Source organism: Hetaerina americana, unplaced genomic scaffold (assembly GCF_022747635.1).
Source record: "Hetaerina americana unplaced genomic scaffold, ioHetAmer1.1.p SCAF_71, whole genome shotgun sequence".
NCBI lineage: Eukaryota > Metazoa > Arthropoda > Insecta > Odonata > Calopterygidae > Hetaerina > Hetaerina americana.
Window position 1 is genome coordinate 2,023,695 of NW_027287328.1, and position 19,580 is coordinate 2,043,274.

Consider the following 19,580-nt stretch of genomic DNA (forward strand, 5'->3'; position numbering starts at 1 on the left):
TGCAGTGTATAAATGTTATAACCATAATGCAATTATTAACCAGCTATAGAACAATATGTTTTATTTTGTACTCAGTTAAAGATGCATTTAGAATCATCCAGAAGATAATGAATTACATAGGGGATGATAAGTTTGGATTCAGAAAGGGAGACACAAATGTGATGCCATAGCAGTAATGACAGTCACTAATAGAGAGGAAAATATAATACAATGAGATCCTATATGCCAGTTTCGTACATTTTGAAAAGGCATTTGATAGAGTGAATTGGGAAAACTAACGAATATATTTTAGAAAATAGGAATAGATAGGAAGCTTATCCGCAACCTATGCATGTCTAAGAGTGCTCAGGTCATTGATGGAGATTTAGCCTGGGCCATATTAAGAAGAGGGGTAAGACTGGTGTAAATGATCAATTGTCCTTTTAAATGCATATGTGGAGGAAATGGTAAAAGAGGCATGGAAAGAACTTGAGATAGGAATGAAAGTCAATGGGGAATTCATAGCATCTGTTAGGTTTGCAGTTGATCAAGCTTTAATTTATCAGTCAATAAAAGGGTTGCAAGCATTGCTGAATGCATTGAGAAGTCTGTGTGATAAGCATGGGATGAGAATCAATGTAAACAAAACAATGGTTTTTTAGAGAAAGTTAATGCATAGCTAAATATCAAAATAGGAGTTAATGAACTAGAGCAGGTTACCTATTTTGGCAGTGTTTGGAACTGAGATGGCTAAAGTAGTATACACATATGAAAAAGAATTTTAATAGGCAAAGAAGCATTTGCAAAGTGGAGGGAATTGATTGCTGAGATGTTAAGTAGGGATTATAGAAACATAATCATTAAAACTTTGATATGGAGTGTGGCTTTGTACAGAAACATGGCTTTTGAAATGTGGTTGCAGAGAAGGATAGAATAGGTAAAATAGACATAAAAGAAAACAAATGAGAAAGTACTAGGCATGGTAGGAGAGGGGAGTGTTAAAAAAATATAGTTGTTTGGAAAGAGCATTTTGAATGGCGTTAGAATGCCAAAGAATGTGATAGAGGAGAGAATTTTGGGCAAACAAGGAAAGCGTTAGAAAGGATAGGCATGTTGTATGGAATAAAGGGAGGAAAGAAGTGCTTCTCTTCAGATTAATTGAGCAGATATGAGTCATTTTTTCCCTTTCGGGGTAATTGTAATATAGTTTATAAGGAGAGAGTTTCTGTTTTTTGCTATTGTTACTATTGTACACAAATTTGTTGAAAGTTAATGGTCATTTTACATTAATATTGCACTCGGAATATTAATTCATTAAGCTTATCTCTGTGTCTTATTCTTGATGCTAAATATGATATTCATATAATCATGTGTTAACAATACATGAAAATATCATGTAGCCTGTCGAAACCATTAATGTGCTTTGCACCACATGATCAAAACATACCCCCTCATAAACTGGTAATTGAGAAAAATGTCATCAACTGGAGGAAATGTATTGGATCAGAAGCTGTGAGAGGGACTACCATTTTCTTATTAAATGCTCGAAGGGAATCTTAAGATTATCTGTCTTGTGAGGGAGATCAATGGTTTTGGGGTGGAATATGGAGATTTATACCTGGGTTAGTTTTTAAATTTCCACCTTTACCTTCAGGTGACAGGCAGGCCAGTGCTTCTTTCAGTTTATAGCATGAGTCAAATTGAAATGAGGAAGGTGTAAATCACTATATTAGTTCAATCATGTTAAGTCTGAAGGATCCAGTGATTGTCCTTTCTGGTGGATGATGTATCCCATTTTGTGAAATCTTTAGTGGTTTGGCACCAGGTAACATCCACAGCAGATGTTTTCATGAACTACTTGTTCATGATCTTCGTGGTAAGCTTGAGTGCAGAGTTAAATTTGTAGCAATAAACTGGCCGAATCAATGATCCAGCATCCAGCTTGCTCTGGCAACAATAAACAAGTGGTGTTTTGAAACATAGCCTGTATGCAACCCCACTCGATATCAAACCTGAGAAGTGTATTCACCATTTTAATCTGTGGCCAAGTGTACTACTGCTGCCTAGGAGACATGGCTTCAGGCGGCTGTGTTCCTGTCTAAGTCACAGATTGGCTAAATTCTATTCCCCCTTGGCAGTCTTATTACATCTGACAAACTTTTGGTGTGTCAGTGATTTTTTTTACCAAACTACAGTTTTGATCCAAAGGTCAGTTTGATGGGCAGTAGTAATGCAGAGTTTCTCACAATAACTTCTTTATCAAATGAAGAACACAATGTATTTTTCCACTGTTCTTTATTTTGGTACTACTTGTTGCAACTTAGGTGTTATCATCAGGTGAAAATTGGTCGAGTTGCAATTATGTACCATTCTTGTGGGGGAAGGGGTGAGTGAGAGAAGGGGGGGGGGGAGAAGAGCAGTACCAAATTTTCCGAGGAAGTCAAAACCAGCACGGAGAGGAACTGGGAGCCCTTATTACCCCAATATATGGATTTCTCTTGCGATATGTGGATTAGTACAATTTCAGTTCTGCCCTCACCTATCAAACCAGTCTTTGGATCGATTATTGTGAAGGTTTAGTAAGGTAAGCTCCATATTTATCCTTAAACCCATGATATTGTTATTAGCCACCAGTGGTCCCATCTTTGTTTCTTTCTTAAATAATTATCTCAGTTTAGACATACCTAATGTCAGTTTTCTGCTGCAACAACACCCTTATGGAAGGTCAAGAATTTTAAAGTGAGAACAAAATAAAGATAATGGACTAACTCCATAAATAGGAATACCAATTAATGAAAATAATAGTCATCAACCCTAAGGTTGGTGTCGTAGGTGAGGATATAGTTCATCTAGTACTCAAATTGTGTAGTCACACATGTGTCAGTGCATATTTGTCAATAGTGACCATATTTGCGGTGAACTATTCCAACTTTGTTATAGAAAGCCCTAGCTTGATGTAATATTGGGCTCATAACTCAATTGGAGGAAAGGTTATCCTCATGTAAATAATTTTAGGTCAGAGAGATGAAAGAGGAAACAAGAAGAATGTAGTTCATTTAGACATTTGTGCCTCCTTCAGGGGTTGTAATTTTTAAGTGATGGACATTATTTTTCTCTGAGAAATGAACATTTCTTTTGGCATGATTGTTCATGTGAATAAGAATTTTTTATTAAAACAACTTTAGGATTAAATACTAAAAATTTAATTCTGATTTAAGATGACTGAAATTAATTTCATTTACACTCAAAATCTATTGCATATATAAAAAAACCATAAACACAATAATCAACCCGAAGGTCGGTTTGGTAGGTGATAGTAGAGTTCACCCAGTGCTAAGCCCGACGGCATGTGAAATTCACACATCATGAAAGGGGGGCCAGTTCCCCTTCCTGTGCTGGTTATGGTTTCCCAGGAAGACCTGGTACATGAAAAATCACATAGCTTGGATGGATCTGCAGGTGTCCAGAGACTTGTCGGGAATCAAACCAAGGACCCTCCGGTCAGTAGTCCAACACTCTACCCCCTGGACTACCATGACCCACCATTACATATATATTTTTTACATTAAACATAATTGAGAAAGTTTAGATACTTAAAGTCTGCCTAGTACACAGTAAGTCCTATGGCATGTGATTTTCCCTATACATTCAAAATGGCTTGAGTCAGTGGTGGGGATGCCCAGGGATCAGTTTTGAATCACAACCTTCCTGCCAGTAGCAGAAAACCCATGCGACTTGGGCCTGAGCATTTGACCAATTGATTGAAGTGAATATGTACTATGAAAACAGTGTTTCATGAATAACAGTATCTCTATGTTATCCAGTACCTACACCACGTGTGACATTAGTAGATAATAGTGATTTTCGTAATAAAAGAGTTCTAAAGAATAACTTCGACGAACTAGGCTACTTAGTGAATACTATAAATGAAAAACTCCAATAGCCGTAAACAGTGTACCTTTCAAAGCAAAATACAAATGAGATTCTTTGGCAAACGCCACAAGTCAAAGGGTAATTGGTAAATAAGGAAAGGGATAAGAAAGGTGAATATGAATATGCGTATTTCAGCCACAAAGTAGACCTCCTCATTGTACTTAAGGTGAATCGTCACGACACAAATTGAAGTGATGCGGAATATGGGCATCCAATGGGCCCATATTCCTCCTTCCTTATTGATAGCCAGCCTCACGACTCGATACTCGTGTATGTATGCATTATTATCATTGGCAGTTTACCTTTTAAGTTTTGTTTGCATATGGGCGAACACTTCACAAACGTCAGTTTTGCTGCCATTCTTAACAAAAAACGACCTGATATCTAATGGTGAAAGAAACTTTTATCCAATTTTGCATACTTCCTACCTTCATTCCATCCAAACTGCATATCCTTTTCTTACCCTTTCCTTGCTTGTCCACTGTGCTCCCCTTTCTCACATTCTTCCATGTCCCATCGCCAATCAAAATACTATTCATCCAGCTTTCCTGCCTACTTAACATTTCTGACTACAATCCTCTCTTCACCTCTACCTTGTAATCCTCGTTTGTTTTTCTTTCGGTCCATTTCACCTTTTCCATCCTCCACATCCACATTTCAAAAGCCTCCAATTTTCTCGCACACGTATGTTGAGGCTTCAACGAGCATGCTTCTGCACCGTACAAAGCTGCGCCCAAAATCAAAGTTTGTAAGGAGGATTTTCTTAAAATCCTTACTCAGCATCCTTGTCATCAATTCCCGTTGCTTTGTGAATTCTTATTTGTTTAATGGAATTCTCCTTCATGTCCATACTACTTTAGTCATCATGGTTCCAAGTACTTCCAATATAGATAAATTGCTCTGATTCATTAACTCCTAATTTAATAATTAACTTGGTATTCTCTTTCTCTAAAATCGCATAACCTCTGTTTTGTTTACATTTATTCTCATACCTATTACTTTGACTTCCCAATGTGCTCAGTAATGCTTGTAACCCCTTGGCTGACCGACAAACTAAAGCTTGATCAACTGCAAATTTAACTGATTTCATGGATTCCCCACCAACTTTCATTTCTCCCCACAGTTCTCCCCTTGCCTCTTACCATGTTCTTTGCAAATGAAATGAGAAACACCCGTGACACTGGACAACCCTGCCTTACACCTCTTCCTAACACTGCCCATCTCAGCTAGCCATTCAACACTTGCACCTGAGCAGGCTTTGGCTGAGACATGTACAGGTTGGGGATAAGTAGCATACGAGTCTACTCCTATTTTCTGTAATACATTCATTATTTTACCAATTTGCTCTTTCGAACGCCTTCTCGAAATCCACAAAGCAGACAAATACATCCTGATTGTATTACATGTTCCTCTCTATTAGTGACCTCATTACTGCTATGGTATCACTGATGCCTCCTCCCCCTTTCTGAATTCAAAATGATCATCATAAGTAATAATTTGCCATCCTCTTATTGGTGATCCTGAGAACCACTGTAGCTGCGTACAAAATAATTGTTCTATAGTTCTCACAGAGAGCTACCTTCCCTTTTTTTTGGGATGGATGGACTGATCTGACGAAATCTTCCGCCAAAATTTCTCCCTCATTGATGCTGCGAATTAGTACATAAAAACACGTTTTCCAGTCGTTACGCGGGAATGTGTCTTACCTCCGCGGCATAATTTGATTTCAATTCCCTTTATGCCTTTTCTATCTCGTCATCAAGTATGCCTGGTCCTAAGCTATCCCCAATTATGTCATATTCTCTTTCTATTCCTGAACGTACTGGCCCAATATCTTTATCATATAGAGCCTCTTTGTGTTCTCTCCATCGCTGTTGATGTTTTGTTGTCACATGCTTAATAGTGTGCACGGATTTCCTTTTCTTACATCACGATAGATCTTTCACCTTACTGTATAGCGCAGCAATTTTACCCTTCCCCAGCAAACTTTCCACATACGCTGCGTCTTCTGCCTCGCCTCTTCCACTCTATTTGTTTCCCACCTCAGTTTATCATTCAACTTCTAATACTTCCTTGTATCTAATTCTGTTTGTATTTTTCCAGTTCCTTTTCTCGTCAATTTTTCTAATCATGTCGTCTGTGATCCATAGTTTTCTTGTTCTTTTCCTATTAATTGCTCCTATAGCTTCGTTGCGGCTTTCGATGTCTCGTTTTTGATATCTTTCTATTTTTCCTGCACTTGTATCCGTCTCCTTTTCCTCATTCAGAATTTTTTCGCTGCTGCCTAGTATTCCTTTCTTTTCGTCCCGTAAATGCTTCAACATTCCATTTCCCAAGTTGTCTTCCCTATTTTAGCCTCTTCTGATGTTAAACGCCATTAGTACTAAATCTGGGTCTGCGTCCAATCTCGGGAAACAGCTAATTTTTCACACTGCTCCTAAATTTGTGACTAACCCTAATAGTCTAACTAATATCTTTCTGAATCCCCAAACATTTTCCTTGCATGCCTACATCTATTTTGGGGTTTGAACCAATTGCTTTTTATGACTACATCATGCCATCTGCAGAACTCGATAACTTTCTTCCGGCGGTCATTTCTTGTTCCTAAACTGTGGTCCCCCACCTCATCACCATCTCTCTCCCTTTGCCTACCGCCAAGCCCGTTCCAAGCCCCTGTCACTATCAAATGTTTCCTGCCAGAAACACCCGCAACTATTTCCACTGATTGATCACATGCCGTCTATTTTTTTCTCCTTGCGATTGCTTTTTGGTATGTACAGGTAGACCTTAATAATGACGAAGTTCATGGTTCAACTTTTACTTTAAATAATAATATTCTATCAGTGACTAGCTATATGTTTACCATACTTCTTTCTGCCTTTTTGTTCAAAGTTATTGCCAACCCTTGGTGGCTCTCTTCCCCTCTACTGTAACGTATATTACTCAGTATATATCGCTACAGTAACCTTCTATCTCACCTTTTATAGCCCATTCCCTTTTATAATGTTTTCAGCTAATCCATCGTACCTCAATCCATCTAATTTTATAAAAATTACACAGATTGGGTGAAGTTGATGTTTTATTTAGAATTGAAACTATATTACCTTTTTACCATTATCTGCATCCTCGAAAGCTTACATCCCCGACTATTATAATAGATCATGATCCTAGTATTGCCCGAGCCTAACTTATCCTTAGAACTTCCTTCGAGGCTGAAGGTAAGTTAGTACCGGAACCTAGGGCCAACACTATGCAAATATTGATCCCAAAAATGACTGACGTATTATCAGTAGGCACCAATAGTAAGTTACAATTAGTATAAGGGTTAGAGTTTGGTATATAGTGCATCCGAGAGAAACCAAAGTCGTGTATTTATGGAATGTTAAATACCAAATGCATTGATCCATATGGTAAAGCCCATACGTGGAATACGGTTTCAGAGTTATTTTGTGGTTGGCCGAGAATTGATGCTGAGGATAAGAAACCCTGCTTCAGATTTGATATCTAGTGGACATTGCGGTGCGACTATGTCCGTGGTTAAGCATCTCACCCTTCGAACCTTCACTGGGGACATCAACAGACCGTCGCAGAAATAAATTATTCTCCCCACTCGCATTTCAAAGTCACTGCTGAAGAAAACGATAGCGTTGGAGGAATGAGAAAAATGAAAATGATTCGAAGATATCGCGGTTATCTCCAAATAGAATCGAAAAGACTTGCGGAGGTCCCAGGGAGCAGCGGATCTAGTACGAGCGTAATCCCAATAGTGAGGTCTCTAATTTTTTAGAAATTGAAAAAAAATGTTTATTTTCAATTATAAGTGCCTCGTTTTAAAGCATAGATGCTTCTCTATTTTTATGCATAATTGCTAATTCGATTAATGCACTTATATAGGCGCTGTGATGGTTTTGTAAATCCATGATAGATATACCAGATCGCTGCCAAGCCATTGAGAAAGCGTTGGACCTCATCTTTGGTCGAGCTATGAGTTGAGGGTATTACGGTTAAGGGATCCGACAGCTTTAAATACTTTCCTTCGGAGACCGATGGGTGAGCGCAATTAGCATACCTGAACTTTCCAGGCACCATAAATTTCTTGGCGTCAGCACACCATGGGAAACCTGAGGCGGCGGTATTGAGAGAGGAATTGTACCATTCACTGTATATGAATAGTTAATATATCAGGGCTCAGTACCAGGTGAGCTGAATCCTTCAAAAGTCAATCTATAAGCCCACCTGTCTAATAAATTTCAAATCCGCCTTTCGAAAACTGTTAACTCTTATCCCTCTTAAATCAATAAAAAGATTCAAAATCAACATTTAAAATCGCCTGCAAAACAGCCTGGAGTTGTTGCTGTTTGCAGATTTATATTTGAAAACTTAGGATGATTCAGTCAATCGCTACATCTAGCTAAAGTAAGAGAAAGCAAAGGAGCTTGTAGGAAAATTGGTACTTCCTCGCCTTTCCGGAATATATCCACGTGGAATAGAACATTATTATAAAAATAAATGCTAAACAAACTGCCTGCGAGATGAAGACGTTAGGTAATTCCCTATATCGATTAGGGGATCCATAATGATCCGTATAATTAAAAATTAACTTACAAACAAATTATCCTGTGCGGCCATATATATTCACACGACGGAAAAATCATTTTAAAATAATTTAAAACAGTAACGGTCATCAGACATGATTGTTAAAACGTTAACGGATTTTCCAGAGAAAAATCGCTCCACTAGAGCGGTTAATGGGTCGGTGAAATGTTGCAAACAGCATAATTTAGCACGGATAATTACTTAAATGATCACGCAAAAAATATTATGGTACTTAGTGTAATTTTTATGACAATTTTTCATCAAAAAAGTTTGGAAAAAATATTGAAAAACGCAACTACCCCAAGGGCTGATATCGAACCTTATTTGGGTATTCTCCACCCCATATTATTGTCTGAAAGTTAAACATAGTTAGGTATTCTGGGATAATCATACAACTTTAATGAAAACAGTGGGTACTGGATATCTGAGGAGTGTTTGGTAAAAATAGGAGGTTTTGGGTGGGGAATGAGTGGACTCAGGGTTAAACTGAACTGGATACACGTCATTGACAATTATGAAAAATATGTGTAGGCTTGGTCATGCTGAAAGAATGGGTGATAGTCAAATCACTAAATAGATGCATGGACACTAAACAAATGTCTTGGTGGGGGTGATAGGCCAAGAAGGTTATGAGGGAATTTGGTCGAAGAAACTTTCAAGACGAGGAACATTGGGAGTCTCAGGAACGGAAGAACATTAACACACAAATGTATGGAAACATGGTCCCTGAAACAGGATGATACGTAGAAGTACATAGGAGGCTTTTGAAATGTGGGTGTGGAGAAGAATGGAGAAGGTGAAATGGACAGAGAAGAAAACAAATGAGGAAGTACTTGGTATGGTGGGTGAAGAAAGGGGTTTGTTGGGAGAAATCCTATGGAGGCAGGAAAAATGGATGAAGGGCGTATTAATTGGCAGTGGGATGTTGAAGACTATAATAGAGGGGAGAATATTAGGCAAACGAGGAAGGTGCTAGAATAGGATAGGGATGTTGGACGGAATGAAGGGAGGAAGAAATTACACGGAGATGAAGATGGGCTTATTGTTGAGTAGAACGTTTTTGTGTTTTGTGAGGAGAGACACGAGAATATTTTGTCTGTGAAGGGCAAATTTTCCCATTTTAAAATGGGCCGCCTCTTAGTAATCTCATCATGCGACACTTCCTCGAAGAATTGGCTGAAACGATGCTTTAAATATTACTATTTCTCCCTCGCACAGATGGAAACCCTGGCTGTGCCACCACGGAGGTCGGTCACGCATCAGCCCCCCATCACCGCGACTACGATACACCTTTCACTCTCCAGGGGCCGTCCGCGGACTCGTTCAAATCCGCCGCGCTGCTGCCCCGAGAGGGGGGGGGGGTGCTGGAAGAAGATTTAGCAGAAGGGAGAGATGTGGATGTTGGGTCTCCCTCCGCGGCCGGGAGAAGAGGAAGGAGGAGGTTGGCTGCCCTGCGGCAGGGTGGCGGCGTGGTGTGTGGGGGGAGGAGAATGACGGAGAGGGGGAATGTGGGGGGGTTCGGCGGGGGCGCGGTGATTGCCGCGTGGGTGGGTCCCCGAGGGTCAGTTTGGCCGGCGGCAGTCGCGTTCGAGTGATCGAGACGAGGAGGAGGACGTGAAGGAGAGTCCGAAGAGGGGACGGACCAGGAAAGAGGGAGGATCGGGAGGGAGGAGCGGCGAAGGAGCGGAGAGAGCGAGGGACTTCCTCCCCCGAGCCTGCGCCGGAATGACAGCGGCCGACCAGATCCTCATCAGGATGCCGTTCACGGGGAGGTGAGTTCCCAACACCCCACGCCCCATCCCAAGGAGTAAGGTCTCCCGCGGGACTCAAAGTCGGACCCCGCGCGTGGTCCGGAGAGCGTCCGCCAAAGCTCCCGCGTCCAGCTCTCGTGGTGCGATGTGTTCCGAGGACATTTGATGTGAACGATGTCCGAATTCGTAAATAAGTTCCTGTGTACCCTTTATTCTTTCCAACGTGTTTCGATGTATTTATTTCGTCATCATCTGGGACAATGTTGGTTATTACCCGGTAATACATACATACTCCACGTTGAAATTATAGCTGAACGCCTGTTTCGACGCATTATCCGACGCACTCAATGCTAAAAAGTGGTGCGCTCCGTTCCCCGGACGCTACAAATCCGATTTATGTTCCTAGAAATCCTAAGCCAAACCCAGTTTCCCAGTGATAATATGGATTGGAGATTATGGTCTTACAGGGAATGGGCCACATTGCCAATCAAAGGCTTTGGCGTTGATATTCGTGTTGTTGTGTGTCTTCGCTTCGCATCAAAAGAATGAGAAAGGTTTTCTTATAATTAGTTATGTAGTAATTTGTCGTAGTCTTTGCAGCGGTGTGAGGTGAAAAATCAGCATACGAATATTTTTGCTGCATGGATAATACAGATTTGTGGATAGAAAAGCATGTTTACAGTTTTCTGTATGTGGTCATGAGAGGATTAGTTACTATTCCGGGGTTCCCAAATGTCTTTATATCTACTTATCTCACGGACACATGCTAAGAAATTCGGGAATATTTTAAGTGCTCAATTTTTTTTCCATTCCTGGCTAAAACGTTAAGAATTTGGGAAAGGTGCATTGTTTTTTTTTACTTCAGAGGTAAATCTGCTTTATTCTTTTTAAATGTGGGTTGCGTCGGCTTATTATCTCAAAGGGAACAAAGGGAATGGGTGACATTTTCCGAAAGCTATGTGCGTTCACGATACCTTGGTCGAAAGATATCCGTCGAATAATGTGGTAATTCCCCCTATGTAAACAAGAATTTCATTTATTAAGCGAATGCATTTTCCAGCTCAATGAATTATCTCTGGGTAAAGAAATTCAAAATGATTCAATTTTTTACTGAAACCGTTTCCTGAGCATCGCGAGCAACGCAACATCGAGGGTGCCTGCAGCGTAATGGTACCGTGACCGGATTGGGACACACTTCATTACTGTCGAGTCTCGCTGCGACGGGTTCGGTGCTAAGTATCTTAGGGAGGGGTTGGGTGGGCGGATGAGGGAGTGTGTGGGTGGAGGGTCGTTTTAAGTGCCGTGGCAGCATAACGACGCATTGTTTGTGACGTCTCGTCCCCGCGACTCAGTTTCTCGTCCCTTCACTCCCTTGTCGAGACTGGAGAATCGAAAACCGCGTCGTGCGGAGAATCCGTCGTCCTCCGTAGGCGGAAGACACTTACCTCCCTCCTCGCACGGCGTTACATTGGTTCGTTCGACTCAAGGGATCTTTCCAGAAAGGTGACGAGAGGGGGAGGGGAGGAAAACGGACTGCCTGGGTATCCAGTTGTACGTCCACACATCCTTGGTGCCGAGACCTCGTTTCAAAGGCATCGGCGAGGGTGGTGCTTGCACGGGGGTCGCGTGTCGCGACAGGTTCTTTCTGCGTCGCAGGCGCGCGTTGTGCGGTGCGGGGCGGTGCGAGTGAAGGCTCCTTGTCTGTCTCGTCGTCTGCGGAGCTGAACGGTTTTTCGTCTCCGATCCGGTTTTGTCGTCTCGAGCGCGCGCGCGGAAATACCTCGAATTCCCGGGGTTCGAAGCCTACCCGCTGGTGTGGGTGTCGTTTCGACCGCATGATGTATTGATGGTCGATTTTCTGGAGGAATCGAGTCTCTCGGGAGGTCCACTACGATAACTCTGTTTGGTTACCCCAGTGGATGCTGATCCAGAGGTGTTCGTGGTGTAGTGATTGCATGTGGGGCTTGTGACCGATTTCGCGGACGAAACGTCGAGCTGAGACGTCGGACCGGAGGACATTAATGTGTCCGTTTAATCGCCAAACATCGCGCCTATGCGCGATGTTTGGCGATTTTGCTTTTTTCGCGAGGATTGGGAGTATCGGGTACGAATGGGAAACATATCGAGGGAAGTCTGCTCTCCGTACGTGAGCTTGCTAATTTCGAGCAATGGCATTTTAGTCGGGCAATATCGTTAAGTAGAAATACGCCGATGAAATAATTTTTTACCGCTACAAATGGCTTTTTAGTCATTTTTCCTCGTAATGGCTATCTTAATATCTTCGCTAAATATTATGTAATTATATACCTTCATATTAATGTACATACTTAAAATATATTTGATGTATTTTTTATAGAATATACGTAACTACATAATTAATCATATAGTTATATACCTTCATATTATGAGAAAAAACAAGTATACACTTTTCCACAGATTTATCAGTTATGCACTGCGCGTTTCGGTTCACGGAACCATACTCAGGAACAATTGTACCTGAGGATGGTTCCGTGAACCGAAACTCGTTGTGCGTTACCAATAAACCTGTGGAAAAGTGCGAACTTGTTTTTTCTCATAATGACGAACTTTCACTACATCTCGCCTGAATCGTAGAATACGTTCATATTTAAGTGCATAATTCAAACTATGGCGCGTATATAATTTAAAATTATTTTTTAAAACGGGCAGAAGGCTGCACCAAAAAGTGATGACCCATAGGTATTCATAATTTAGATTGAATTTAATTTACACGTAAAAGTTCGATGCCTTTCGCATTTTTCCCAGACCTCGTTTCCTATAGAAAAATAGGCAGGTTTAGAATTCAAATTTGCGATTTATAAAATTTGTGAACATTTTTTTCATCTTCAATTTTGGAGGAGTTAAGTGAAATTAAATGTTTTGCGCCCACGATAAAAAAGTGAAGTACATAATTATCAAGCCAAAGTTCAAAATTGAAAATAGAAAAGATATTTATGATGCATAATTTGAAAAGAGGATTTTAGTCGGATTTAAGGTTTCTGAATCAAATTGAGGGAATTCCATACTGTTCTCGATACGAGGATACGGTGATGTGCTGCTGGAAAAGGTCGTAACGCGGTACCCTTAGAAACAGTGGAGATCAACAATATTGTGATAGAATTCCTCTCTGTTTCTTCTGTTTTGTGCTATAGTTTTAAACTTGATTTCAAAAACAATTATTACAATCTGGAAAACGCTCCTTTGCCTAATGCATATTTAGAAATAAAGGGCGATTTATGCAAGCTGTATTTCACCCAGGAGTGTTCCGGTATTAAACGACGGGTTAGTAAAATTTGTGCCATTTCGTTGCTGTTTTATCGGAAAGTCTCATTACTAATTCCCACAGCCGTTTAATCACGTGTGTTTTACAGGATATGATTTAGAGTATTTTAAAATGCGTTAATGACTGCTTTTAGTTTTTCTAAGTAGCTCATCATATCTCGATTTTTAACATTGAGAAAAGGTCCCCTGACCGCCAAAGGTACGTGACGAATGCTCTTTGGGAATACAATTCCAAATGTACAGATAAGCTGAAAATTTGTAGTGAGGTTTGTGGCAAGGTACGCTAGAGCAGATTTGTAAAGAACAAAGCCCTACGTGTCAGAAACTTAATTTATAAGCAATAATCACTTCGTTGTAGATAATATTTCATGTTATTGAAGCTTGGTGTGAGTTTTGAGGAATTTTATTTTTCGGATAATCGAGATTTCGCGGATTCAGAGATTCTCGTTCGACTCGCTAGCCGACACTACGAATTTTTTATATTGCAGGTGTACGTTTTATGCATCATGCACATGGACGTTGGGAGATTTTAAAATAAACTGTCGTCTCAGTGACCAAAGAAGTACAATCCTAAATCGAAAACGTAAACTCCGAAGGTGTTCCACGGTTTTTCTCCACCTGGGAGTTGTTTATGGGACGTACGCCAGTGAGACCGTCAGCTGAGTACGCTTTTCCTCATCTCTCGAGATTTCGCTCACGCTCGCTGAGGCGTGTATGACGTATTCCACGAGTAAGGGAAGGGATGGAATTAAAAATCTTGAGACGCGACGGAAGAAGTGGAGGGATTGCCATTTGCAAACTAAGGGTTCCCGGATGTCTCATTTTTATTGACGCCTCCCGTTCAAAAAAGTCCATGCTTATCACCAAGTTTACGGAGCCATTTGGGGAGAGGAAGTGACCAACCGTGCGGGACGGAGAACGTCGGGAATAAGAGTAACAAAAATGATGCGTCTGCATATTTGGAAAAACCATGAACAAAGTCTGCGTAGTGACAGAACATAAAATCACTTGAGTATAATCTATTGATTTCAAAAAGAGTCCAAAAAGGAGCGCTCATTGGTAAAATTCATCGTGAGGATTGAAATCCAAAAACATTGCGATATCTAAGATTTTTATTCGTGAATTTTCTTTCGTGTTTTTCTGATGGCCCTAATCCGACGGCATCCTTGGGTCTCACGGTGCATAATCATGATTGGTAAACGGTGAATAATCAGGGTAGGGATTATATATTGCCCCATTTAAAATTCACTTTTTTAACCAAATCGCGGCTTTCGGTTCAGGGGTGGCATCATCGTTTGGGTGCAAGTGATTATCAATTTGCTAATAAAATGTGCCCATTCTCGTCGAAACGTTTATTTGAGAGTTTTCAACACGAGCGGAGGATCGCAATGAAATCGTATATTTTTGCTTGACCCTTCGGTAACCTTGAGTTTCAACCCCGGCCCACTTCAAAGTTAAGCGTCGACCGCAAGCGTGGCCCTTTTTCTCGAAATGCGTGCGCGCAGACGTCATCCGGACAATGTGCGCGATGGGATCGTGCAAGTCGATTCATTTACCAGGGGACGAAATGAATTTGGGAACTCAATGTCGAGACGTGATCCCAAAAATATTTGACGGCCCCGCGGCTTAGTGCGCGGGTGGGTTTAAGTGACGGTGCTTTTCATAAACACGTCACAGACGGATATTGCGCGGCGTGACGTCCATTCAATTGGCCAGTAGCTCGTGGCAGAATTCCGCGAAATACAGAGGATGTTTTGAATGCGTAATTTTTTCGCGGAGGAAGTCGGAAACTTCCATCGAATTTGGCTCATTAAATTTTAGGTAAATACTGGGAGAGATACAGTTTCCAGTGAACTAAATATCGCCAATCTTATCAGCACTACAGGGTCCCATGTTCGATTCCCGGGCAAGTCTCTGGGCACCTGCAGCTCCAGCCAAGCTATGTGATTTTGCGGGTATCAGATATTCCTGGTAAACCATAACCGGGACAGGGAAAGGAACTGGCCCCCCTACCCTGATGTGTGAATTTCACACGCCATCGGGCTTAGTACTGGGTGAACTCTAACATCTCCTACCAAACCGACCTTCGGGTTGCTTCCTGTGTTTATGGTTTAAATAAATAAATATATATATATAGATATATATATATATACATACATACATATATATATATATATATATATATATATATATATATATATATATATATATATATGTATATATGTATATATGTATGTATATATATATGTATATATTTAGTATCTCGGAAGTGTTTTGGACCAACACGGTCAAAGTAGTAGGGACGTAAGGAGAAGAATGCGCTAGGCAAAGAGGCTTTCACAAGGAGGAGGGAGTTGATGGCAGGGACGTTGAGTAAGGATATTAAGAAAAGACTCGTAAAAATTTTGAACTGGAGCGTAGCTATATACAGCGCGGAAACGTGGTAATTGAAGCAGGAGGATGGACGTAGACTGGAGGCTTTTGAAATGTGGGCGTGGAGAAGAATGGAGAAGGTGAAATGGACAGAGAAGAAAACAAATGAGGAAGTACTTGGTATGGTGGGTGAAGAAAGGGGTTTGTTGGGAGAAATCCTATGGAGGCAGGAAAAATGGATGAAGGGCGTATTGATTGGCAGTGGGATGTTGAAGACTGTAATAGAGGGGAGAATATTAGGCAAACGAGGAAAGGGCGGGAACAGGATAGGGATGTTGGACGGGATGAAGGGAGGAAGTACACAGAGATGAAGAAGGACTTGATGTCGAGTAGGTTGCTAGATTGTGTTTTGCTAGGAGTCACAAAATATGTATTTGGTAGTTGTGTCCATGAAAACCTACCTGAACCGGTAGATTGCCTTATAATAATAATATATAAAACTTACGTGAAAGTCTCACGTATGTGAATAATAATGTATCGCAAGATCGCAATAGCGAGCAAAAACACCGAAACACACATAAAAGAAAAGAAACTCACACGTTTCCGAATTGTCGGTGGTCAAGCCACCTTTCTTAAGGGAGAGAAGGGAGAAACTTATTCCTTCTAAGTATGAGTAGATAAGAAGTATTAAGTAGTAAAGGTGTCATATTCCAAAATATTTGACAAAATAGAACATGCATTGTTATAGCATCGTGATTTTATTTTTGATGATAGCATAGTCTTGTGCCAACATAAAGCTCTGGCATTATTATTGCAAAGAGGCGCTTGGAAGATCGGGTGGAAATGAGAATCGAAAGAACGTCTTTGATCAGTGCCTAAGACTGCGTAGGCATTCAAATTGAATCGAAAAATCTGCAGCTTTTCATAATGTATTCACCGAAGCTGAGTTTACTAAGAGTCGAAAGTTAAGTCGAGAAATATTCATGTTCCGGTGAACTCACTAGTGTGAACGCGTAGGTCATATGGGTTTTATTAATGCCCATCTGAAAGAGAACAGTCCTCAACGATGCTAACGATCCCTGGATTGAAATAGCCTCTTTTTCGAAGTTTCTCTTTAGTTAGCCTCGCAAGTGTCTTGGCCCTGAAGTTTGCTGTCAATCGCTTCATGTATCTCATGTGAGCTCCTCCGCTCTATTTATTTTCTTTCGCTTTCCCTCCCTCTATTGAATGCGTCAAGGAAATCAGCCGTGTCCATTGTGACCTGATGACGCCTTGGCGTCGAAATGCGTGTAGAATATTATGATAAATATATAAATAAATGGACAGTGCAAAGTTTGTTTTAATTATATACGATGTGTAGTATATACGCGCATGTATTCAACACGATTTCTTATCTTTATATGTGTCCATCATAATTGACCTCTCTTCTTTTCTGTATTTTCAGTTTTATCTTTGTCATGTCTCTCCATTTCTTCCATTCGATTCATGTCTCTCTCATCCGTTTTATTCCTGTGCAGTTTGTTAATTATTTCTTCTCAATTTCCCATATTCTCTTGTCCTCCGAAAGCTGTCTTGCCTTAAAATGTGCCAAATAGTATTACTGTGATTATTATTCTTCGATGTCTTTCTTCTCCCGTTCTTCGTGGGTCAATCTATATTTCCGTTGTGCTTCTTTCTTCCCAACATAGATTCTCATTTACATTTCCTCCCGTCTCCCTCCCTCTACTCTTTCCATCGCCCACGTCTCACGTCCGTAGAAAGTAGACCTCAAGAGATAAAAAAAATCATTCGGATCGTCGGCGTGGCTTTTGACACATTTATGGGCTGTTCGCCTCACGCTTTTCCAAAGCGACCATACATATATACATGGCTACGCTGAAAAGTGGGCGTTAAGTGGGGTGGCCGTCCAAATTGGATATGCTTCCTCGGGAATAATTGGCTCAGCTCTGGGGGCGCACTGTCCTCATGCCGACTGCCCAAGTTTTGAGCAGGCGTAGTATTGGCGTAGCGTGCTGTTTCCCTCTTGACTCGACGCGCCTTCGAATTGTTCGGGTGGTGGTTGTTGTAATTTATGCCTACAGGAGGAAGACTGAGGATAACCGAAGCGTTGAAAATGTGGTGCTATTGAAGGATTGTTATTATTTTTATTTCGAGTTATCATTACAATTTTCTACTCAGAAGATTTTTGTTAGGCATTCGCTACCTAAGTGCCGTTACATTTCTAATTACCGCCTAGCACGGCACATAATAAAAACTCTACAACCAGCATTACAATGAACCATTGCTCAAATCTACATCCTTCCTGCCTCTCTTTATTGCGTCTAACATGTCAAATCTTTTGCTCCTCTTACCTCGTTCATCGAATATTCTTCCATGTGACACTCCCTCTGGCATTCTATTGCCGCTCAATATACCGTGCAATTCTCCTAGCTTGGTTGAATTTATTCCGACAATTTTATCACCTCCCCTTCCCTGTTTAAAGTTTCGTTTGTTTTCCTTTCTGTTAATTTCACTTTTTCCCTCCTCCACACCCACATTTCAAAAGCCCTCAATCTACCCTTTTCCTCTTGCCTCATGTACTAAGAGCCCGAGCAGTGAAACACTAAGCTCATATTAAAATGTTCACTATTCTTTTCTTTACATCTTTACTTATGATCCCTGTCATCAACTCCTCTCCATTTATTAAATTTTTTTCACTTAACGCGATGCTTCTTCTAATGTCCTGACCACTTTATCCCTCTAAAACACATCCTAGGTAAGAATACGTCACTGTTTTTCTACCTGGTCTAGTTTTTGTCCCTCTACTTGGATTTTTATTTCATCGGTATTGGAGGAGTACGGTGAATTAGAATTTGGATTACGAAAGAATGCTTCAGTCATCTTTATGTAGGTTCTAAGCGTCAACATATTTATTTATGTATTTATTGACGCTAGAAGGTAGATGAATGGTGAAGATCAATGGATTGGTCGAGTTACTATCCAAAGGTTACTCAAGAGGGGTGAAAGAAGAATAAATAAATTACGGAAAGAAATAAAAACTCAAAAAAGAAGAAGAGATTACCTTGTCGCGCACATTTCGAGACAACTTGAGCTGATAAAGACATCAGTCGAGGGAAAAGTAAAAAGGAAGAGTAAGGAAGGAAGACCCCGGATTTAAGATACGTGAATCAATTAATGATAGGTGACTAAGAAGAAACATGCAGAAATATTTCCCCTGTGATTCATAATAATTTTTTTCAAAAATTTTCTGTGCATTAATTTGACAGTTATTTGATCCTCATGTCATGTCACAATGTTCCAAAGTCCTTTGTCAGCGACCTCCCTGCTTGTAGACAAAGCGATCAGATTTTTATTTCCACCCGTGCAATATAATAATTAATTATCCCTAAAAGTTTGATTTGAATGTATTAAAATTAATAGGATTAGGTTTTTCCGTTTTTCATTGATCGATAGCAAACAAATTATTTAGATTTAGTCATGAATTACGAGCAGGATTTTGAGATTGAACTGCAAAAACAAAATCTAGAAATAGTATATTTTAGATTTAAAAAATACTTATTCACAAATTATCACCAAGATACATATACTCGTTAATAAACTCCGACGTGAATAATAATATGGATACACAGAAAAAGGAAATTTCGAATC

The 19,580-nt window shown here is 40.4% G+C and overlaps 1 protein-coding gene across 1 annotated transcript in view; it reads right to left on the reverse strand.

Annotated features, from left to right (window-relative positions):
* mms4 (Methyl methanesulfonate sensitivity 4) overlaps window positions 1-19,580 on the reverse strand; it is a 148,610-nt gene that overhangs the window by 68,119 nt on the left and 60,911 nt on the right. The gene's annotated exons all lie outside the window — the stretch shown is intronic.